This window comes from Agelaius tricolor, unplaced genomic scaffold (assembly GCF_023055355.1).
Source record: "Agelaius tricolor isolate 1412-34295 unplaced genomic scaffold, bAgeTri1.0.p SCAF_3, whole genome shotgun sequence".
In the NCBI taxonomy this organism is placed as follows: Eukaryota; Metazoa; Chordata; class Aves; order Passeriformes; family Icteridae; genus Agelaius; species Agelaius tricolor.
In genome coordinates, this window is record NW_027269263.1 from 15,092,788 (window position 1) to 15,117,816 (window position 25,029).

General features: G+C 38.7%; 1 protein-coding gene across 2 annotated transcripts in view; it reads right to left on the bottom strand.

Annotated features, from left to right (window-relative positions):
- Positions 1–25,029, bottom strand: part of SCUBE1 (signal peptide, CUB domain and EGF like domain containing 1) — a 192,937-nt gene that overhangs the window by 94,243 nt on the left and 73,665 nt on the right. The window lies entirely within an intron of this gene.

Consider the following 25,029-nt stretch of genomic DNA (forward strand, 5'->3'; position numbering starts at 1 on the left):
AAAGGAGATATATAGTCAACAAAACAGTGTAATAAAAGACAAACATGCTCTGGGGCAAATATGAGCACTACTGTGTGTCTCTGTTTCATGTAGAAACTTGGGATTTCTCTATTCTGTATCTATAGTCTAATCTTTCATGAAAATATCAGGGATTTAAAGGATACTCCAGGAAGTTGTCTGTCCCACAGAGCTGAATAAGTGATCTTACTGTTATTTTTTTCCTTGTATAAATTCAATGGCTGTTACTGTCTGGTGCATTTTTATATGCCTGCTAATGTGCCTTATATTTTCTAACACACAAAATCTGCCAAATATTATAACCAAGCATTTTTGTTTGGATCCATTTCTTTGCTATTTGTTTTACATCTCAATTCTCTGTCATCCACCATAAACACAGCACATCTCCAACAAACCTACTACCACTTTTGTCTTTGACTCTATTAAACAAAACACACCAGCTGTTCAACAAGCATCCAAGTGCCATGGGTGGATTCCTGCTAATGTTTATGCCACAGAATAGTATCAACCAGCTTTCTTTTAATCATCACAGAGACAAATTTAGCTTTCTAAACCATGTCAGTGATTTAGATACTGAATGCACCTTATACTCTTAGAGCCTTTCATTACCGTGCTAATTCAAATCCCACATATTCACAGAAATCTTGAACTCACTTCTTATGGGTCAGCATCTAACATTCCTTGTGTGAACGAAGGCTAGCTAGATTTGCATTACAAAGCCTTCCCAGACTTCCCCTTGGATATCTGACCTGTAAAGGAGAGACGAATTCTCTCAGAATACACTGGCAGAGAATTCCCATTTTAACTCAGCTTGCTACACTGCTGTAAGCAACATCAGCGTGGACTCTGCAACTCATTTGGCATTTTGCAATGTGTCTGCTCCCACCTATTCTAGCCTAATTTTTCAAAACTACTCCAGTGCAAAATGTTCAACTTAAACCTATAATGCCAGTGTATTGCAAGTAAATGTTTTTTTGTGCCTAGAATTTTGAGGAGGAAATGCTACAAAAAGTCAGTCAGAGATTGCCTCAGGGGGACAGAAGTTAACAGCTTCAAGAAGTTATTCACACTGTTCAGCTTTACCTCTGAGAGGTTTGTATTAGCAGAGTAATGAAAAACACACATCACCAGTCTGATTGGGTATTTTTGTTCACCTCTCCTACAAAACACACCAGGGTCTCAAATCTCACCACCTATGAAAACCAATATTATAGACAACAGATGTATTTATTTCTTCTAAATTCCCCTCTGTGTTGTCCTTGAGCCTAAAAACTTGCAAAAAAATAGTAAGTTACTACAACCAAGTAAGTTATTCTTTGTAAACTGCAGCCTGGACAACAGATGCTGCCCTGAGATACAATACACACTACATGCTATAATATACCACCCTCCACATCAAAGCGAGGTATGAACGCTTTGTTGGGCTGAACAGATACAAGAAACCTGGGAATGGCCTTATTGAAGGGTTTGAGGCATTTTATAATCTCTTTCTCTCCACTTCTCCCAACAAAGGATTTCAGACACAATGTGTTTGACAAACTGCATTCCTGCGCACTGCGCTATGCTCCGAAAGGGATCTGGGAAAGATAACACATGGCTGATTGAGTCCCACTGCCCAGGCTCTGAGAAGAGAGGAATTATAGAGATGAAAGCAGATATTTAATGGCCCACAAGTGTAATCAAGCAAGTTATTTTTCAGTGTTTACTTGCAGATACCAAATCTCTGCCTTTATGGGAAGACAGATACTGTGCACTGCTGAAAGTATTGGAAGAAATTGAAGATCAAAATCATTAGAAACAAAAGTGATCCTGATAGTTGTGTGTAAGACCACAATATTTTAGGTGCTGTATTAATTATTCCATCTGTTGTATTAATCAGAGTTGTCTAAAAATTATTTCAGTTGCATGTTTAGCTGGAGAACACCATAGAAATCTCCTGAGTCTGAAAATCATTCCTTTAGAAAATATAATGGTGAAATGAAAGACCATTATTTTTCAGTCATAAGCAGGAGCTCATGCACAACAAAAATTCTCATTTCAGTATTTTTCAAAATCCCTAAAAATTAAATTACAAGTAGTTTCCTAAACAAAATCTTTTTAGCCTGAAAAGATTAGTGAAATAAGAATGCAGCAAATTAATATTTTACCTTGCTAAAAATGCAGTCTAACCCAAAACTGTATCTATTTGCAAATAATTTTAATCATTCAAAATTCTAATTTTTCAGCAGATACAGTATTTGTCCAGATGTCTTCTGTATTAATCTACATACACAAATAATTTATGAATCACCATTGAAAAAGTTTCTTTTTTTGCTAATTGACTCGAGGCAATATAGAATCTTTAATGATATGTCACATAAGTCACACTAAAAATACAAAAGTATGCTAAGTATCTTTCTAGTACTAATCTTACCTTCTACACAAATGCATATAAATAGGAGAGAAAAATACTCCTAAAATGATTTTGTTCAGTATTCTCGAGTAGAATGTAGTCCAAACTTTAAAACAGACTAGAAACACATAAAGCACCTCCAGTATTTTCCTATAAGAAGGTGCACTGCTGGTAGTGAAGAACTGCTCTGGCTGAGTTCACACTGCTGCCACAGGAGCAGTGAGATGTTTGAACTATCATATTTCCTTGCTCGTGCCCCCTGAGAAAGAAAGCTTTGCAATATTTTAGTTAATGTTTAGCAGCCACCTAATGCACACATGCTTTTTCCATAAGGGATGCAGAGTGGGAATAACAGCATGGGAAAACTTTCCCTAAGGTTAAAGGGGGATTTAAGCCTCTCAGTGCTTGCCTTGCTGCTCAGCCCCAGGACAACGGGTGACCCAAGGAGGATGTGGGCAGTGTGTTCCACCCTGACAATCGTGGCCAAACTTTAGTTATTTGCAGAAAGGGGTGGAAAACTACTCATTCAAATTAAAAAAACCCCCAAAAATAAAAAAACACCCCCCCCCCCCCCACACACACACACACATTATTATGGGAAAATTGCATGGGATTCTCCTGTTCATTTATCTGTTTGAAGTTTTTCTCTTTATCACCATCAGTCCCAACTCAGCAGAGGTGCCCTGTGCTTCTCATGGTGCCCCTTCCTTGAGCTGACTAATGCAGTGCAGAAACAGTACAGAGAGGGAGAACACCCATCAGTACAGAATTATGCCCACAGCAGTTTTACCTCAGTGTGTTGCACGGCCTGGGCAAAGTATCAGACAATGGATCTTCCATCCAAGCCCTAACCAGAAGGTATTCACAAAACTATTTACAAAACTTGTTACCAGCCTCTCTCTCCATTGTGTGCACATCTGCCTCACTCTGGTTTGGAACACAAGGAGCTGCTCCCAGCTTGTCTTGATTTTTGCAGTACTCTGTGTGTCCCAGCTTCTAGAACTGATGGCACTATGGGTTAAGTGAAAAACCACAGTTCCCAAATGAAGGGAAAGATTAAGTGTTGATAAGAGAGTTGATAAGAGAGAAGTCTGTACTCACACACACACACACAAATCCTTACTTTATCAGCATGACACTAAAATGTCCAGTGTTGAAATGTTCTAGGTTTTACACATTAACTGTTCATAAAAGCAGTGTCTTAATCCCAAATGCTGCTACTCAAGGTAATCTCTAAAGCCAGCATAAGAATGGGTGCATGTCTCTTCAGCAGTGCTGGCAGACAGTCAAATAAACTTCGAAAACACAGACACATTCTCAGAAAATTCACCTTACAGACAGCAAAACAAAATCCAATGGAAAATATAAACAGGAAGGGAAATGTCAGTTAAGAAAGGAAAACACTGATCTAATTAAACTAAATCCTCTCTCAGCATTTTAGATATGACTTGAGAAACTCTATTCTATTGCCTTCCTGGATTTTTTCCTGACTCTAAGTTACAAAAGATTGTTCATGGGAGAGTGACAACTGCTGTTATGGATACCCACAATCCACACTCATTTTTGTTCCTGGCCTAGGAGAGATTTGGATGTGAGTCTACTACGTTAATCCAGTCTGCCATCTAGTTATCACAAATCTCTTAATAGTGCTGTTCTGCAAAATGTTCAGTCTGATATAATGGCCTCTCCATTGTATTATGCTCTAAAAATGTTTTCAGCTCAATGGCCCTGAAAGTGCTTGAATCAGGCTGACTGTGACAACTAAAGCATGGCTCAACCTTTATGTCTCATTAACACTGTCTGTCCTCATCTTAATTAAGACTTTTAGCATTTAGCAATTATTTTACCATGTGGCTCATCATATATGCCTAGATTATCCTCTGTGTTGCCATGATTTCACTTACTTTGTATTTATATTGCTGCTGTTTTTATACATGCTGAAGCATGCTGATTCCAAACATCTGAAAAAGACCACTTCATATTGCATCAATAACTTTCAGAATATTTTCAGACTATATGCACTTGAATGTGCTAAGAAGTTAGAAGATATCTTGAACTTAACCCATACATACACACTGACATGCCCAGCAGCATTTGCGTAATTTACACACAATCTTGAAAACTACATAATCACATTATCCTTTCTTGTTGGTAAGTTATTTTTAACACAAGGTACACAGTGAGATCTTATTAAACTTCACCATATATAAGATACAAGATACATCTTCAGTAGCAGAGAGAGGAAAGAACACAAGAGGAAACAAGCTAAACAACCCAATTCTCATTTTGCTTGTTCTGTAAACTATTAACATCATAGGAATTTCTTTTTTGTTCTCTTTTTAAAAATTGTGTAAGAAACTACAGTGCTACAATAAAACACAAGGATCAATGACCAGGCAGTTTAGAAAACTGACAAAGACAACTCTCACAGAGTTCTTACTCTGTGAGGAATGGAAGTCAACCAAAAGACAGCAAGTTTCTGATGGAGGCAGGAACATGATGTTGGCGAAAATGTGAGATGGCTGTTCTAAGCCATAAGGTACATTATGCATGTATGTTTTTATCATATAGAAACAGACAACCTTTTGTCTGGCTTGTGGAAAGCAGCTCCTCATCTACACCTAGGAGTATCCCTGCCTTTTCCTTCTAACTCCAGGATCTCATGTGCATCTCAAGGGTGATGAAAATCAGCATTTGGCTAAACAACCCAATTAGAGTCAACAAATACATATGGTCAGATCTTAGGACCATTAAAGCCAAAGGACTGTTTTCCAACAGACTGGATCTGACCTTTATGCTGCACAGTTGTATCAGATCTTCCAGACACTTTTGGCTCCCTAATAAGAACCTGATCCTAGGTTGTGAGGAATGTCTGGGTGACCTCTGCTCCCCAGTGAGAGAAGTAAGATGTTTTCATCTCAAAACAGAATGTCCTTTCTTGAGGATCAAAACCCCCACCAAGATTTGCTCTCTTAAGCAAGAAAATGGAGGGTGAAACTAATTGGCTGAGGCAGGTGTCCTTCCTCAGCTGATCACAACACCACAGGTACAAAGCATCCATCTAGGAACAGACCTTCAGAGCTAAGTGAGAAACCCCACACTGGGCACACTGGAAATGTAATCATCTATATGAACATCTAATGTTTTTCATACTGTTAAGTGAATGCACACAACATTTTCTTCCCATCCTCATTCTTGAAATAAGTTACTTGGTTCTGCCTAAAATTTTAGGAAAAAATAGTTGTTTCAGTGACTACAACTCACCCCAACAGAGGTTGGAAAGAAAACAAATAAAGCAGGCAAACTGACCCAAGGAAACAGAATTCTACACTATTAAGTAGGTTGCCTGGAGAAATATCTTGGACACAGTACAAGAAAACAGCTGCTGGTATATTATAAAATAAACAAATTGAAGTTTGTTTAGCAATTACATGTCTTTTCAGTTTGGATCTGAAATGTGCTTAGGGCCAGCATCTACAGAAGGCAGACTTGTAGTCTGATCTCTGACAAGATGTTCCTGCTCTGAATGGCAGCCAGGAAACCACATGGAGAGGGTTTTTGTCTTGAAATTTAGAAATGGGAATGTATCAGAAGTATAACTTCATTCTTTCAGCAGTAAGACCACAGATTTGCAGTTCTGCAAAGGTGCTGTGGTTTCAGGAGAATGATGAGAATGAATGGACCAAGTTTAAGAAAGGAACCATGGAAGTGCGGAAAGGAAACAGATTCCAAAATTGCCAGAAAATGTCATCAATTCCCATAGGACCAAGAAGAGAATAAAGAAGACTGGCTGAAATCCATCCCATGCTGGTTGTGACCAACTTGTGGCTGTATGATGGCTTTTTGGTGAACACATGAAAGAACGTCTGCAATCTCAATCTGCTTTCCACATTGCAGAGCTACCAAGAGAAGCTGAGGCTTGCTGAAACTGTTTCCAATAGTCTCTGTTACCTTCTCACACACAGATATGGATTATCTAAAAAAAAAAATTTAAAAATCTGCAAGATAGCCCAGAACCTGTGTGCCAATGCTGCTCTGGCACAATCAACTGTAAGTCTCTGCTAGTGTAGACTTGGCACCTGATGTTAAAGGGAAATAAATGGCAAGGGAAGAAAAAGGTAAGGACAAGAAAAACACAATCAGCACTACAACCTGCTTTTAACTTTGCTTCATCTTTAAATAGCAATTCCTTAAATAGTACAGCAAAGCAAAAGAAAAGGGAGGTTTTCAGGGAGTCACAGCCACATGATGTCCCTGGGCAGATGGGGGTGACTCTGAGGGGAGACCAGGCCATGCAGGAGGCAGAGGAGAGAAATGCACTTTTTGCATCTAAGTCTTCACCACCTCTCTTCTATTTCTTGGTGGGAGCAAGTTTTGCTATCCTGAGCACCAGGGCTGTGGTACAGAGCTAGTGAAGGACAGCATCACCACAAGCTTGAGCACCTTCAGCTGGGCAGGGGTAGTGGAACAATCACCTCAGCCCACTCTGGGATCTCAGACACTCACAACAGCAGAATTGAGGAAATACAAAGAAATCCAGAGTTGGCACAAGAATAAGAAACTGGCAGAGTTTTTAAAAAATATTAATATGAGGTCTTTGGGCTCTCAGTATACTAGAGCTAGGAAAACTTGTCTCACTCTTTTCTAGAGTCTCTCTCTTTGTACCTGAATATAACATAGGAAAATTATACAGCAGAAGATCAGACAACGGCAAGAAAATGTTTTTTCCTTCCTGGTCACAGGAAAATGCAGTATTTAATCAAACATTCATTACCTCTACCAAGTGAAACTTCTCACAAAGATGTAGCAAAGTTTGGAGGTCTCCAATAAAAAGACTTAAAATAATCTCAGAGAGTTCAGGGAGTTCAGAGAGCAGACACTTTCACAAACAGAAATTTAAAAAATCAGTTGAAAATATGGCTTCTCATTACTGTTTCATAAGAAGGTTTTGAACAGGTTCTAAGCAAAAATTAAATCATAGCAGTATCATTTGCATAAAGATAAGGCAAGCAGTGGGAGGATAGGACTAAAAAACCCCAACTAAAATATTGTAATTTCTTCCTTCTTCTGCAATATGCACAAATAACATGAGACAGACATGAGATAGAAATATTCTAGAAATATTTCTAATAAAAGATCTTGAAGATAAATATTTCTAGGGCACTTTTTCAATCACATAGAATATGTTCAGATAGATGAATAAGAGTAAATATTTCAACAACACATTCCTTTGCAGGAACTCCTTTGCATCCCAAACTCTTCCCAGGACAATTTCACAACTTCTTACAAAATAATGTAATTAGCAAAATGATAGAGGGCATTATAGTATATGGATCTATATATATTATGTACTGTAATAGGTGTATGTATCATTATATATATGCAGCAATCTTTATATACAATGAATATTCATAATTATTTGTGATTCTATATGTACTAATGCATAAATAACCTATTTAAACTCAAAAATATGTTCTGCAAGGAAAGAAGGCTGCTCACTTTCCTCCAGGTAAATACAGAGCATAATTTTTGTAGTAGGGCTAAACACGACCAAGATCTAAAGCTCATTCTGTCACTTTGTTTCTTACCAAATAAAAAAATCACTGTGGGACTAAGGAGTTCCTCCATGCTCACTAAGGTGGTTACACTTGTCAAAGATAAAGGCTAAAGCAATAGAGTTTCCAGCTTCCTGTTCAATTTTAGGGAGTCACTTCAGCTTTGGAAAGATGAATGTGAAGCAACCTCCATAGGCAGCTGTGCTGTAGTCCCCAGAGCTTCATATTTTCATCAAGATTTTGTGAGCAGAAAAATACAGTGGTCAGTTATTGTCCAACAACCAAACAGCTGATTTCTACCAGCTGTGGTGACTTCCAGAAAAGTTACATGTAACTTAGAACCAAAATATTAACAGTGTATTTGGAGCCAGATAGTAAACTACAATTTCTCTCAAAAATAAGACAGTGGCTATATTTAAGTGGTACATTTGCACACAACACAAGTTCATTTTAGGTGCAAAGTGCTCAAGTCCCAGGGTTTGTACAGCCCACTTCCACGCAGCCTTGGCATGCAGGAGATAGTTTGTTCCTTGGTGAAGTCAAACAGGAAGGTGTGCACTTGGGTGCCAGAAAAAGCACCACAGAGACCAGAATGAATTTCAAACATTCCCAAGTTCAATACAGTCCCTTCTCCTTTTTCTTACAAAAACACAGATATATTTCACTGATGAGTCTCTGAGAAATAAAGTAATCCATTTTAGAACTGCAGTGGAGTCAAAAAGAATAAAATTGTACCGTGCCTTAGAAAATGCCATGGCTTCTAAATGCTAATATAGCAGGATTTTACATACCTAAGGACAATGGAAGATGAAATATGAAAGACAAGATGTATGTTTGCAAACTGCCTTGTGAGGAAGCAATTCAATTTCCTATCAAAATGTGTTAAGATGTGTGTAGTGTCTGAGGTAAAAAGCAATGTTATCTGGAGTACTGTCATAACTAAATAACTACTTTAATAAGCTCAGAGTGTTTGACTCCTCTGTCTCCTCTGTCTCTTGATTGATTATTTAGTGAGTCTGGTCCTAGAGCTCATAAATTTCAAAATTCTTTCAACTTTTTTTTTTGTCTTTCTGATCAAAGAAATGTTTATGTATCCTTCCCATACTGTGTCTCTTTAAACCATTGGCTTTTTCAAAGTGTTTTTTTTTTTTTTAACACCATAATGTGATGTACACAGAGAGGTAAATGATGTCAGAATCCTTTCTGCCCCAAACCAGTCTGTAAATCTTCAGAAAAGCAAAGTTCATGGGTGCCTTTAAAAGGGGCACAATCTGTTTGTGCTTAAAAGAAAGTCCCCTTTTTTTTTGTGTGTGCAGAATAACAATGCCAGAATGTGTTATTCCAAAGAACTGTTGCCATGGTGATGCCATCAATAACATCATTTTCTGCATCCTTGTCCTTTAAACACATAAGGAACGCAACAAGCATTGGTAAATGTGAAAAAAGAACAATTACCTTTTCTTTCTTAACAGCAGAGGAAGCCTTTATTCACCTCATCAATAGAAAATTATGTAGAAAGGAATAATAAAGACTGTTACAAGAAGCACCAAGAAGCCTATTAGTAACAAAGGCTTTTTTTTCCTTTCCATGAATAATTACAGCTCTTCAAGAAGAAATCAGCCCAGGCTAAGGACCCTTTGCAAGCTTTAGATGGTAAAACAAACATTTGATTATACAAGGATTTCCCTTTCATGTACCTTTCCAAGGAAAAACAACTAAAATCCAGAGTGAAATGAGAGAGAGAAAACCCAGAGAAACATCTGCTGCAATTAAATTTACAGAACCCTGCCCATTCACCTAAAAGACTCCACAGAAAGAGCTAGACTAGTGACAGAATCAATATAAATTTCAAGCCAGCAGGTTAAAGTTGTCTATAGTGGGAAACTTGGGCTTTTAAAGTCACATAATAACAGGAAGCTATTCCAATTCTGTACAAATGGGGGAAACAGGATTTCAACATTGGATGTGTTACCAAACAGTTGGAAAACACTGTACAGTTTAAAACCTCAACGACCAAAGCAAAATTGTAGATACACTTCCTACACAAAGTCAGTTCATAAATAATGGAACCTTTCCGAAGGAGGATTTGACTGCAGGAACTTTTAAGAGTCATATAGCAAATAATTAGGAAGCCCTTCTGAGCCATTACACTTTTGTCATGACTCCAATGGTGATGTTCAAAGAGGAGCCCTGAATGTGCTGCTTGGTGCTTTCTACATAAAGTAAAGGTCAATGTATACGGTGCACTGGCTTGTTTGTATCTTTTGGACCTTTCTTCCTGTACCTATACTAGGGTGAGAGGCTGAAGGTGGGTATGGAAAACCTCCTGCTTCCTTCTCCTTGTCATGTAAGAGAAAAGTGTGGAGGAAAGCAAGAAAGGAGTGATGTGAGTTGGAGATGAGGAATGTGCATGTCCCACAGAGTTAGACGAAAGGGCTAGTAGGGTTAATGATAGCAAAGATACATAGCAGAAAATGGATCAGATTTAAAGCACCAACATGAAATTACTAAGATCATGTAATTTCAAGCTTTTGAGCTGAATTTCAGTGGTCTATAAAAGACAAGTAATTAAGTATATGGCCACATTAACAATGGAAAGTTTGTGCTGGGTAGGAAAGGGAATTCAAGATGTTTGAATCTTTTCCTACACACATGATCTTACACTGTCCTTTGATTTCTCGCTGCTTCTCCCTCTACCTCTAAAGACAGATAATGCTTGCTCATTTTGGATAGCTCCTTCAGCTTTCCATGTGCCACTGTGGAAATCCTAGAGGAATTGTGACCCAGTAAAGAGGAACAACATATGGAGATGGCAGGAACCAACTATTTTCCCTTCTATTTAGAGCTTCTGCAATGTTCTAAAGTGTTCTGCTATCCACTTCAGTTTAAATGCTAACATTGACTGGGTTCTCTTTAATGGAAAAAAAGCTTCCACATTCTTTCTAGATTTCAACATATTTAGGAATTGTTTAGAAAACCCTGTGGAAAGACGTTAATACAGCAGCTGATGGTCTAACCCAGCTTATCTGAGGGGTTATTCACCAAATTCTCCAGAAAACAACAATTAGTGAAATCTGTTTCTCAGATCCAAACATTACTCTTTATCTCATAAGCCGAAGGAATAAAAGACAAATTCCTGAAAGGAAATGTTATGATTCCCTTCCCTTCTGACTTGCCTGAGACTTGGAAAGAAAATGTCTACTTTTTGTAATTTCCTAGTTGGCCTTAATAGGCTGAAAACTGAACGGTAATTCCCAGTTTACCAGTCCCTCAGATCAACACTCCTGCATGGCTGTCAGCAAAACAAACCAATTGTTTTGATGAATTGCTAAAAGCCTCTTGAACCCCTCTGAGATCATTTCAAGGCCACTGGAAGTTTATATGCCTAATTTATGAAGTAAGTATTAAAAATGTACATGTGTCTTATTAAGCAAGAGTTTCCTAACTCTGCTGAACTCTGTGACTGAAAGGACACTTAGTATTAATTGCTTGTAGGTTACCTCAGAATTCATGCAATGCACAAGGGTCACTTCAGTGTGATACTGTTCTTACACAGATCTTTGAGAAAATCTCCTCTAATTTGTATTCTGAAGAGAGAAGAAAGCTACTAAGATGAGATATTTTAAAAGATATGCCAGTACTTACAAATTATTCTCCTTCACCAGTAATTAAAAAAAATTCTTCACAACAATCAGGCATTACCTAAATCATTTTTTTTTTCCATCCCCTGAATCCTCAGACAGAATTTCCTCCATTTGATCCTGTACAATTGTACATTTTTAAGGCAGAAGCAGAAGGAATGATGTTAAAAAAAAAGAAAAAAAAAATAAAACTTCCTTACGCTAACCTATTCTAAATACTAATGGTGCTTCTCAAAAGAGAAAGATCTTTCCATCTAGGATTTCCAATCAGGAATATTTGCAGAAAAGCCTGAAGATGAACCCTCATATCCATAGTGGCCTCTGGCTGGACTGTTACAAAAATAAAGCCAACTACATAATACTATAATCTGATTAAAACTTCAGATTTTTATGGCCTCTGCAAGGATTCATTTACCTGTACATGATCACAATTTCCACTTCATGGGGTGTATTTGCCCTACACTTAGACCACAAAATAATTTTTTAAATGTTCTCAAAGATGGCACTGAAAAGATTTAATGACACCTTTTTTGGCTACAATCTGCAAAACAAAAGCTAGCAAATATGTCTTACAGCTGCTCTTTCATCACCTTGGAGGTAACAGAGTAGGCTTTTTGTAACACATCTTTGCTAAGAAACTTGCCAGATCCTTGGCTGAGAGAAAAATAAAAGCTGTAAGTGTGTGAGCATTTCTCAGATGGAGAAAGCAATTGAGAGCTGGGTCTGAGAGGCAAAATAAGGAGCTGATGGAGGCTGGACAGGCATGAAGGGACAGTCAGTCATTGTCCCTGAGTCAGAGGCCTGCAGGGAACATGAGGAATAATGCTGGCACTCAGCATATAAGCAGTCAGCAGACAGGGTAACAGTCCCTGCTGGAGAAGGAAAGGCAAGCCCCATCAAGGGAAGGAAAGCAAAGCTATTTTTGATGAAGTGCTGGAAGTGATCTAGAGTGAATATGGAATAGGGAAGGTAGTGTGCTGAATAGACCAGTAAGCTACATTCCTTGCACCTAGAAAAACAGGAAAAAACCCAGAAGAAAATACTGAAAGAGTAGGATAATGGAGTACTAAGTGGAAAGGCTAGCAGACAGAAGCATTCACTGTCCAGAGCCTTCAAGCTCACCAGGAAAAGGTGTGCCAATGAGTTTTCCCATATTCCTCAATGACAGGGCATGACAATTGCTTACATGTCACTAAAATTCTTGGCTTGACAATATGTATGCATTCCAAGATCTCTAATGCAGTTTCTAATGGGAAGGCTTGACTTCATCTACTACATTCTCACCACAGCTTTGTGTGCCCAGGCTGCTTGTGGGATGACATCAGACTGAAAAAACATAAGCATTCTTCTCTGCCATTGGCATAAAGGCCATCATTATCAATATTCAGCAAAGCATAACACTGGAAACTCTGTATGTTTAGAAGCAAAGTACTGGGCAAACAACCTGTGATACAAACAGGAGTTTCAGGCTCCAGGTAAGGTAAGATACTGAGATCAGCATTCTTGAGTCCTTATGAAGTGGAGTTCTTTGTGGGTTTGAAAGTATGTTTCTAACTGGCTGTGTTATTACCATAACCTGGAATTATTTGTAGATCTGGGAAGTTCCCACAGGGTGTAGTCTGTCTGCCATTTTAGTACATGTCACATTGTTGGGTTTGGGCATCACTCGTGGGCTTTTTTCTACACTCATTGAAACAATGAAAGAGGCAAAGAACACATACTTGGGTCTGACTTCAAATTTATGAATCCAGTTTGATGGTAATCCACATCCTAGAAAATTACAGGGTACCACAATCTGAATTAAACACAACATATGCAGAACAAGCTCCACCTACATCACTTGGCCAGCCAAAGAAGAGAACACAATGCTATTTGAGGATGTGTGTTTACCAGATTGGAAGTGCTCCCTCTTTGTTCTTCCAAAAGTGATGAAGACTGGTCAAGTGGGGGATGCCAGAGACAACTGGGACAGCACTCCCTAAGCCTTTCAGAGATGTTACAGGAAACCTTTCTTCTTCCCCTCTGACTGAAATTCTTCTGTGAAACAGCTTTTATGACCTCGCCTTCACAAATTGCTCATGCAGGTTTATAGGTCTGGCACATCTGCTAACAAGAGTATGTCCCACCCCAGACTAACGACAGTGAACTTCCCAGCACTAGGAAGCCATTCCACATGACTTACAACATGTCACTGAACTTCCATCTCCAACTTCATGGCATGAGCAAAGAGAGAGAGATTCTCCTTCTGTTATGAAACCCTACTGGCAGCCACTCTACTTTCTCCCTCCACTATGGCAATTGCCAGATTTCATAAGTACTGAGACAGTTGTTGTTACTTTTGACCCTGACTCTTGTCTTCCAGGTCTTCTCTCTTGCATGTGAGTTCTACTGATGGCAATTTGGAAATAGTAAGGAATGTAAGAGCAATGTTATTTAAACCCACATAATCTCATAAATACGTATTACTTTGTAAGAGGCTTTGCACTAATGTGTTTTTCTAAGATGACATTTGCACACACATTCCTACCAAAGAGGGGTTTTTGATGAAATGTTCAGCAAGCTTAGATTGATAATTTAGAAGTCATTGCTCTTTGCATGGAATTTCTGATGTTGCAAGAGCCTTCAGATCCAAAAGGGACACTACAACACAATAATCAATGGCAATCTTTTTACTCAGCAGAGAACCACCACTTAATTTCCTTAATGGAGGACTAGCTAGAAAGGGGTCTCCATTTGAACAGAAAAGAAAACTTGGTTGAACTAAGCCACTAATGTCAGAACAAAAAGGAAACCAGAAAATTATTTTGTGGTCCTTGATGACAAGTTATCCTAGAAGAAGTCCCTGAGAAAGGCATATGAGAGGGCTTGTGAATGAAATTGGCTGTTTGAACAGAAAATTATAAAGGTTCCTCCTTCTAAGATGGTGCAAGCCACTTGTTGAATGATTACTGCAGCTACTGGTTCATTGTGAATGTACAATAGATGAATTTATTGTCACTCTGTATAAAGCACCCTTCTTAGTGCCACTGAAAATTATACAACAGGGATTGTGATAGCCTGACATAGCTAATTAAGAACAAATTGTGAAAGCTTACTTTTTAATGACCACTTTTGCATAGATACCTTGTCAAGACAAACAAGTAGTGGACAGATTTGTTACCAATGAAAAGTATTCTATTTTGTTAAATTCTGACTTCTTTGGCTCTGTAAGAATTTTTCAGAGTTTAAAAGTGAAGAAGTTAAGTAATTTCTTATACTCTCAGACAAGGTTTCAAGTGATAAACTTCATTTTCTAGGAGACAGGATAAATTAATATGCATCACTATACCATGCAGTGGCAAAAAGAATCAGTATTATAGGGAGCAGAACAGACCTCCTGCAATCCAGGAGGAGGCACAGGACAAGAGGAAATGGCCCCAAGCTGTGTCAAGGCAAGTTCAGGCTGGACATCAGGAAGAATGTCTTCACTGAAGGGGATGTCAGGCTTTGGAAGGGGCTGCCCAGGAGGTGAGGCATCCTCATCCCTGCAGGTGTCCAAGGAATGATTGGATGTGGCATGCAGTGCTCTGGGCTGATTGATTAAGGTGGGGATCAACCATAGGTTGGACTTGATGGTCTTGATGGTCTCTTCCAAACAAAATTATTCTGTAATTATGACTGCTTTCAATATCTTCAGAAGTTTTTTAACAGACAGGAACTGATCCCAGGAGGTTCCACCTGGACATGAGGCAGAACTTCTTCCCTGGGCAGTGACTGAGCACCGAACAGATTGTCCAGAGAGGGTGTGGAGTCTCCTCACTGGGGATATTCCAGACCCCTCTGGACACAATCCTGTGCCATGTGCTCTGGGCTGACCCTGCTTGAAGTGAGGCTTGGACCGTATGAACCACTGTGGGCCCTTCCAGCCTGAGCCATTCTGTGATTCTCTGATTCCAAAGATAATAGAGAAGTTTGAAGAAAATTAAACAGCATTGTTTTCATAGCAAGGCCAGTTAAGTCAGTGGTTTTAATTGCTATTTCTCACAGCAAAAATACTCCTTCCCAGAAATTTCCAAACCAAATGCATTTAACATGAACAAACAGTAAACCCAAATTTGAGACTACTTAGATTACAGTAGTAACTCCAAAGAAACTAAGGGATGTGAAAGTGGGAAATCTGTGTTTTTACCATCCATCTCAAATAGTTTCTGTCCATAGAAGAAATGTAGTCTCTCTTTTCTCCTTGCATGGTTAAGGGGGAGAAATAAACTCCTCTAGAAGTCAGAATCTCTCTTGGAAACACGACATTAAATGCAGAGACATTGTTCCAGTGCTCAATTCCCTAAGCCTTTTAAAGAGAGTTTTTTGGTGAGCTACAACTTTGCCAACATGATGTCAGGTGAATGTATTTTGAAAGATGATTGAATATGTTCAGTGTGCTGGAGAACAGTCTTCTATCATGTTAGTTTTATATCTCACACACAAAAATTCTTCCTCATATCAAGTCTGAATCTATTAGTTCATGACCATTACCTCTTGTCCTATTGGAACAGGCCCTGCTAAGATCTTTGTCTTTCTTATGACCACCCCTTAAAAGTACTGAAACACTGCAATAAGGTCTCTCCAGAGCCTTCTCTTCTCCAGGCTGAACAACCTTAAATCTCCCACTCTGTCTTCACAGGAGAGGTGTGCTGTACCTCTGATCATTTTTGTGGCCTCCCTCTGGACCTGCTCCAACAGTTCCATGTCATCTAGCACACTTTTAATACTATAAAGATGCATTAAAAGGCTTGGACATAATTTTGAGAAAATATGACTGAACATTTCCATGACTAATAGATTGTAAAAAGTGCATGTGAATCTCTGTTCAAATGTCTGACTAAGACAACAGCCTAGTACAGGATGACCATAGAAAACATTACTTGTTTCAAAGGAGTATAGTTGTTGTGGATCTAAAACAAACAAACAAACAAACCCAAAACAAACAAAACAACTGTCCAGCATCCAGGCTACTCTGCTTCACTTCAGTTAAACTGTGATGTTCTTGTCCTGTGCAGTGTACAACACTGAAGAAAAAATCTCCTTAGCAAAAGATTTCACACGCAGAGACACAAATTACAAAATACAGCAGAAAAGCTGACATCTATTTCATTCAAAAAGTGCAACAACTACATCTGGAGCATCTACCAATGCTTCCTCCCAGACTTCAAATATTTTCATCCTACTCTTCTTAGTCTTCCCTGCCACCAAGACCACTGGTGACAATTTATACCATGGTTGTGCTTCACTTTAAGTGTTCACATCAGTCTATGCAAGTACCAAGAAATGTAGGTATCAATTATCTCCTCAAGCTGTTGCCTTTCTTTTTGGAGGTATGTAGACCTTTTTTCAGCTTCTAGCACTGCACTTTATTAGAACAGGTAGATTTTCTTCATGAGCTGCCTGGTAAAGCTGGAAGTGCAGTACTGAAAGTGTCAGGTTTGCAGGCTCAGCTGGCTGCTGTCCACAGGGACTGCAGTCCAGGAGAACATGATTCTCAAGAAAACAAAATGATTAGAACTACCTGCATGCTGAAGGAAGTGGAGGACAGAGAAGATGGATGGCATGGAAGGTTTCTGACCCTTCCCTCAGGACTCTCCCATGTGAGAGGTGGGGTGAGCCCTTCCTCTGGGCAGCTGCAAGAAGGGTGCAATGGGAAACATGAGCTGAAAACTCAACAAATAAAGGAATCCTAGGAGAAAAACCATGACAAAAACTAATGGTAATGCTTTACACTGACAGAGTGAGTACAGAGCTCTGAAGTGTATTTGACTTATGTGGTAACTCCATCATTGGGTATCATAGGTAGGGCTTCACAATAATTACACGTCTTTGCAGCTCACCTGATAATTAAGCTCAATCAGATCCCTGAGTATTTACCATATAACTGCTGTGTGGTTTAGAAGATGAGATAGTTGTGTAATTTGCTGGTATTTTCCAGGGCTAAACCCTACTATTACATGTTGCAGTTCTTACCACAAATCATCACCAATATGGTCTACACCGATGTTGGCTCTCAGCAATAAAATTCCATAGGTTTGAAGACCTGAGCAACAATGCAATAGATATTTCTAAAAATGCTGTTAATGCCCAATGTACATCTGTATTTTAAAGTAAATACCCATGAATGTTGCATTCCCCTTCTAGGCAAGCTTTAGTGAATTTCACTCAGATAATTTGATGGCAAAAACATTTTTGCTGAAATAGCAAATTTTAAGCTGGAATTACACATTATTTATGAAAAGAAATATTTGGGGAGTATGTGAGTAAGAATTCACACCTGAGTACTAGCCATGGTGGTAATACAAATCATGAAGATATGGCTTCTAGAGCATGTAGACATGGAATGAAAACTGGACTAATCAAACAGCCTTTACCTTGTGAGTGAAAACTGAACTGTAGCTACTGGAGTAAATTTTCCTTTCTGCTACTGCAAGATTCAAGGCGTGATACTGATACAGTGATGACACTGGATTACAATTAGGCCACTGAAAGCAACAAAGATCATCTTCCTTCACTACCTATCACTTATAACTAGGTAAGGAATAATTTTGGTCTAAAAATGACACCATTTTTTCTTGCAACCATTTAAAAATATCTTCCCACTAGAAATGAAAAGAAGAACAAAATTAAAGTGTAGAGAAAAAAAGGCCATGGAAATAGGTCTACTATACAGGCTTAACTTGAAATACTGGAATATTACTGGATTATGTTCACAAAATGGTAGCAAGCAGAAAACATGCTATAATTTTGTACGCAGTCAGATCTAGACCTGAAAGTCCAAATGGCCTTTTGGCTAGTTATTAGGGAAAATTTCTGGGGGTGGGGGACAACTCTTTCCAAACATTGGCTTGTCCAAGCCGAAGCAAATTTGCTTTCAGGATATGGCAGTGTTTCTTTTAGCCTGGAGATAGTATATTGAAGCAAAAATCTTGGAAATTTCAGTTTATTGTTTTGTTTATGCACCTAGTGCTCAACACAGAATCCAGTGAAGAGATACAAATATGATTTAGGGGCTGGAGCATTTGACCTCTAAGGAGAAGCTAACGGAGCTGGGATCATTTAGCCTCAAGAACAGAAAGTTCAGGGGAATCTCACCAATGTGTACATCTGATAGTAAAGGGGAAGTAAAGAAGGTGGAGCCAGAAGATGGAGCCAGACTTGGTGATGCCCTGTGATGGGACAAGAGGGAATTCCACTGAAATAAAAGAAATTTCATTTGTCTGTGGCAATGTCACAGTATGACATGCTTGTAACATCCCATTTTTTCAGCGAAGAATGGAAAGGCTAGAAAAGGGTTATAAATGAGTCACTGTCTCTGGATTTAAAGGTGACAGGAATGGCTGTCTGAGATGCAGCATCTAAGGTGTAGGCCATGCAGTCTTCAAATAGAAAAGTCAGTTGGGGAGAGTTTTAAAATAATTTGTATGCTATTTTGGAATTTGCTTTGTAAATAAAATAAAATGGAACTTTACATAGCACCCTAGCCTGAAAAGGTACAGAAAGGGAATGCATACTCAGAAATCCTCCCTTCTCCCCTTATATCCCCTTCTGAACTATGAACTGATCATTGTGTGAGGTGACTCTGCTGTAAAAGTTTGTAAAAAAATTAACTCCTGAGCCAGAGATTTGATCTTCAAGGTCCTTGGAGACAGTTTTGGTGTCATGCAACCAGAGATATTTTTTCCATGTTCATTCAGGGAAAACTTTAGAAGCACTTACAAAAGCTAGGTGTCTCCAAACAATTTTTTAAAAGTTTGGACCTTTTTCTCCCACCAGCTCAATGCTGAACTTCTCTGAAAAGAGATAAATATGGACTAAGAAGCACAGGACATTCTTTTGACTTCATTATATACATTCATTTTGAGGTTCTCCTAGGGTTACAACTGCAATCTAGATTCAGAGAACACACTTCCAACACAGCCCAACCACTTTACACACCTGTGTACCTGCATACTTATCATCATGTCATCAGAACACCAATTACAGAAACTCTTGGTGTTATAAAATAACTGAATAACATAGACTGGAAGGCTACTTTAAAGATCATTTGTTTAAAGCTTGAAAGTTATGCTGGGTCTTGCATTGCTGTATCTTGCTTTCTCAGTGATACCTATTTATCAGCACAGCAGCTATGAACCATGTTATGCTTGGTGAAATGTCTTTTTTAAACATTAGAAAATTAGTTATGAGGATTTTTATGATAAAATTCTCAGCCATTTGTTATATACTGATATATGCACATCAGTAATATGCAATATTACCGATAAGCTCATGTTGATGACATTTGTCAACTGTATTTTTTTCAACTTATTTTATTACAAAAAAAATTAAGTAACGAAATTCACCAATTTTCCTGTGTGGAGGAGATATTGAGATAGAATCACTTGAAGAACAATTATTACCATCCCTCTTTTCTCCACACTGGAGATAATGATTTTATCATCCTTTATTCCCCTGCTCACTACAACCAGTGTTTCCCTCTGTGCATCTTGTCAAACACAGAACAATTGTGCTTGGTTCAGATTTACCTTCCAACATTTTGGTTTTCCATGTCTATCAAGTCAGTCTGAAAAAAATCCAGTCTTATGACAATCCACATGCTTCTTATGCCATTAGGTGATCCCAGCTATGACTGCCCTACTGCTCTAATAAGATATCTGTATCCCATTGTGAAATACTCCATTGCTTGGGTAAACCCTTGGCTTTAATACAATATCAAAATTTGTTGAAATTTCAATATAACTAAGTTTTCACCCTTTTAAACCCTCTCTATATTTTGCTTCAAAAAAGGATGGAGAGAACTTTGGCATCTGACCCTAGCCAGGTCCTGTTCCTGGGAGCAAGGGGATGCCCTCACACTGCCAGAGCTCCACTGCCCCTTGCCTATTGTTAAACTCTGCTTGTGGAGTGATGAAAGAGTTAGAAAAGATCCACACAAATATATTTGCAACAGATTGTCCTAACTTATGTATTAGATCCACACTTCCCTGCACCTGGACTCCTAACCAGGAAATAGGGAGAACTGTTGTCCAAACCCAAAATGTTGTTTTGAGGGAGAAGGGATTTTTCTTTGCTGTATCTCTTCATGTGATATTCACATCTAATTTTTTTCTTTAATTTATGTACATCCAGTTAGAAACTTCCAGCAACATATATGGTGCTGAGAGCTTTATCCAAAGTCATCTCTATTGTCAATGTGCTGGAATAATACTAGAAAAATAGACACAATTTTTCTGTACATATTTGTCTAGGTATTTAGGTATGTACAGAACTAGCTCACTGGAAATTTTTCCTTTATGACCACATAAATCTTTTTCATTAAAATCAGAGGGTTTTTATGCCTAGGACTACCTGTGCTTGCACCAGACCTGGTGCAGCCAGAAGAAAACCCTGCCAAGACCACAAACTAACCCAGCTCTTCAAGGATTCCTAGTTTGCCATAAGGAGTGGCTTAAGAAAGCAGTTTTTTTGAAGTCAACTTATGAGCCCCTGTGGGCCTCCTGCTTATTTTACGAAGGAAAAATTCATGCTACCTCTTTACCATATAACCCAACATCCAGAGACAAGAGGAAATGCTTTGAGAAATTTTCAGAAATTTCTCTGAGAAAATTGCAGAACCTTGTACACCTTTCTTGTGCTGCTGCATGTCCACTAAAGAAAAAGATAACTCCCTAATATTTTGTCCTGAAGAGATCATTCTAGGAACGAAATCTAACAGTACACACTGAAAATACAACATTCATAAAACCCTGAGCAAATATTTGTGCTAATGAAGGTTAAGGAGTTGGCAGTTCTGAAAACTGTACTCCTCTATTTATCGACAGCCTAATTTCAATGCAGGCAGCTGGAGTGGAAGCGTCCCTACACCGGCCTGCCAATGCTTTCAACCCTGACCCAAAGAGACCCTCTCCAGAAGCAAGAAATAATTAATTCTTTATGCTTGTTCGGCCCTGGATTTATTTCAAGCAAGGGCTGCCAATTCCACAGAATCTGTACCCAGTGATTTTATAATACAGTCCACAGTCAGCCGGGATGTGAACCGGGACCACCTAAGTCATTCCATTAAAACAACACCCTGGAGATGAAACAGAGGGCTAGGAGCAAAAGGCCAGAGCTGTTATCCACTTCAGCTTATTTTTGTAATTGGAAGGTGGTTGCAAAGGCAAGGAAAGCAAGTTGAGTCAAACCTAATAGCCTTGAAAATTACATAAAAAAAATTAGGAGGGAGTCAGAGAGCACTAGAAAATGGCTTGGACCTCTATATACTTGCATGACCTATTCTTCTAAACACAAATGTTCCCAGTCCTTTCTATGGAATGAAATGAATTGTTCTTGATGTAGGAATTCACTTGCTGTAGGCATATTGAGTCTGATGCAGTATTCATTAGTAATGAGATGTATTTCCATTGACTGAGATAGTGAGTTATCAGCTCTTCTTTTCTTTTTTTAGGCCAGCTCTCAGGAATGGATGTGTCAGTATTTCAGGATCTAACTTCTGTGTTCTACTTAAGGAGTAAAATTTTCAGAAATGACTAAGCACTCTCCTTCTGCAAATTAGTCCATTTAATGCCAGGCGGTGGCCAACCAGACCTGCAGGCACACCTGTCACTGCTGGAAACCAGAAATCCAAATGGCTCCAATCTGAAGACCCACTGCACTTTTTTTCCTTGAAACTGTTGACAAAACAGTTCAGTAATACTAGAGACTGTGACAAAATGCCTGTGTTAGACAAAGCGCATCTGCATCAGTCTCCAACATAAATTTTCATTTCTCTTTTCTTAGGTATGCATAGAAAACAGACTTTCCCTCTGCTAAGGATAAAGAGTTTCCTCGCATCCTGCCCATGCAGTCTGCCTTAGGAACACACCTGCTGCTCCTGAATGTCAGCTGAGAACACAGCTCTTGCACAAGATTCATTCCTTCTGGAGTCAGAAGTTCATTTCACTACTGACATCTGTGAAGCACAGGCGTGTTTCATGATCTAACAGGGGAAATAATGCAAGCTGTACAAAATGTGAGCTATTTGCAAAAGAATTTTTATACCATTTGTGAAATCTATTGCTTTTAAAATACATAATTCATCATGTAATAGCTCATTGCAATCTATTACATGTAACTAAATCAACACCCTTCAGTAGAATAGCACGTTTGAAAAAATCAAGGAAACTAAAAGAACAAACCTCTGTGGTTATGTGTTTAATTCTGCTAAATTCAACATAAAGATGCATTGATAACAGCAATGTTGGATTAATCCCATAACTGTTTTTGTTTGCTCAGAAATGTACAGTTTAGATGTGATTCTTAAAAAAATATAAAAATGACAATTTTAATTTTGAATTTTTTAGTTCACTTCTATAATTCCTTTCTTTAGAACTGATTAGGAGCCTAACAGAGGCCCTAATACTCTGTACCACAAGCTACTACTACATGCCAAACACAGCTCCATTCATTTTTCATCCTATGATTTTATTTCATAGAAAGACAGCTCTGCTTATCTTTGACCAACAAACCACACTGATGTCATATCAAATTATTATTATGGAGTAAAAGTAAGTATGCTTCTAAAAGTTTGTGTTACAGGACCTAAACTGTAAAAGGGTAATTGAAATTTATTTCTATAATTCAAAAAGGGATTTATCAACACTCCAGTGGCATCATTTTTAACAACACATTTCCATCCCTCTTATTCAGACATCCAGACATAGTTGACAAGTCTGCTACTTGTTTTTTCTACCTTATCTCAGCACAGAGCTGAAGCATTGATACTGAGTCTGCTTCCTCTTGCCTCACCTCACACCTGTGCCAACTTAATGTCTCAGGAAAGCAACAGAACTGTACAGCACGATGCAGAAAATGGGTGTGCTTATATTGCAAACAAGATCATAACACCAGAAATGCAATTGTTAGGCAGCACAGCATGCTGGAAGGAAGAATTAACCAGCAGCAAACACTGAGAGAGGGCCATAGCAACAGGTCTGCTTGTTCCCTGTCACTGGGCAGAAATCATCACTGCATCTTTTACCTCAGAGAGAAAAACTTAACTTTTTGTCCTACCAAGTGCAACAGAAGTAATTCTTCTTAATAGAGGCTTAGTAGCAGCCCAACTACATGAAACAGAACTTTATGTCTGTTTGGACAGAGGGAAAGACAGTCACAGAATTTTTTTCCAGCTATATTCACTACTAACTTTTAAACATATTTGATGCTTTTACTAAACAAGCCCTGCTTTAAATATTCAGATATCTCTCTTGTGGTTCATATTTTGTATTTTTCCTTCACCACATCTTCAAACACATAATACCACGTAATCTTCAAGCAAGCAAACTCCCAGTATCTCTCATGGCTCTCTGACAGACATCTGCATCTCCTGCTGCCCCCCAGTTTTGCTGACCTGTTGCAGCCATGGATTGCCCATGCCAAGGCTGGACCAGTGGATGCAGCAGGATTAGAATGGGGAAGACTGTGCAGACAATGGAATCATGCAGGAAGCCTGTGTGAGAGTGCACACAAACCAACAGTTCTCCTTCTCTCACCCCCTGGGAACAAGAGGTCACCAAATGCAGGGAGCAGGAGCCAGGATGAGACAAACAGGATGTGGCAGTTCTTGAGACAAGAGGCTGCAGGCCTGAAGGGCTCCTCTCAGAGTGCCTGCATGCATTCAAGGTAAACAAGGAGAGTGTGTGTAAGAGGGATCTGCTGATGGCTACAAAGCAGACAAGCCACACCAGGCTTGGGAAACCCCCCTGAGCTGGAAGCAGTGCAAGGAAGTATCACGTGTGCCTGCCCTGCTTTTCCTCTTCCCTAGGTACTTAAGGCTATTACTGGAGACAGCTATTACAGCAACAGGCACATGTACTCTGATCAAGTACCACAGTTCTTGTTATCTAAGAAGAGTCCCTCTGGCATGCTCCCTGTGGCCTACATATTCTGTTTTTTTCCCTTTATTAACAGATTATACCTTTCCAGACTTTCCTTGGATAATGTAGAAATTATTTTACTCATAAGGCACATGAGACATTTCTTAAGTGCTATTCTTTTTAGCTTTTCTGCTGCTAATTCCACAGACATAAACTAGCACTCACACACTTGCATATTTGAATCCCATTTACTCTCACCCAACAGTTTTCTGATTGATAACAAACCACTTTTGTAGATCATTAAGGTTGGACAAACCTCATAATACAGAATGCAGTTAGATACATGTATTCAAAATACCAGCAAATACTTTTTTATAAAGGCTAATTTGCAATGGTTTACAATACCTTTAAACCAATTTTTACAATTTAAAATAAAATTTGGGGTGCAATGGAGTTTTATTTCATAATTTAAAAGGCAAATTTATTTTCAATTTACTTAGTGGGGGTTTAACTGCCACTGAAACAAATGTGTCCTGCTCCTTGCT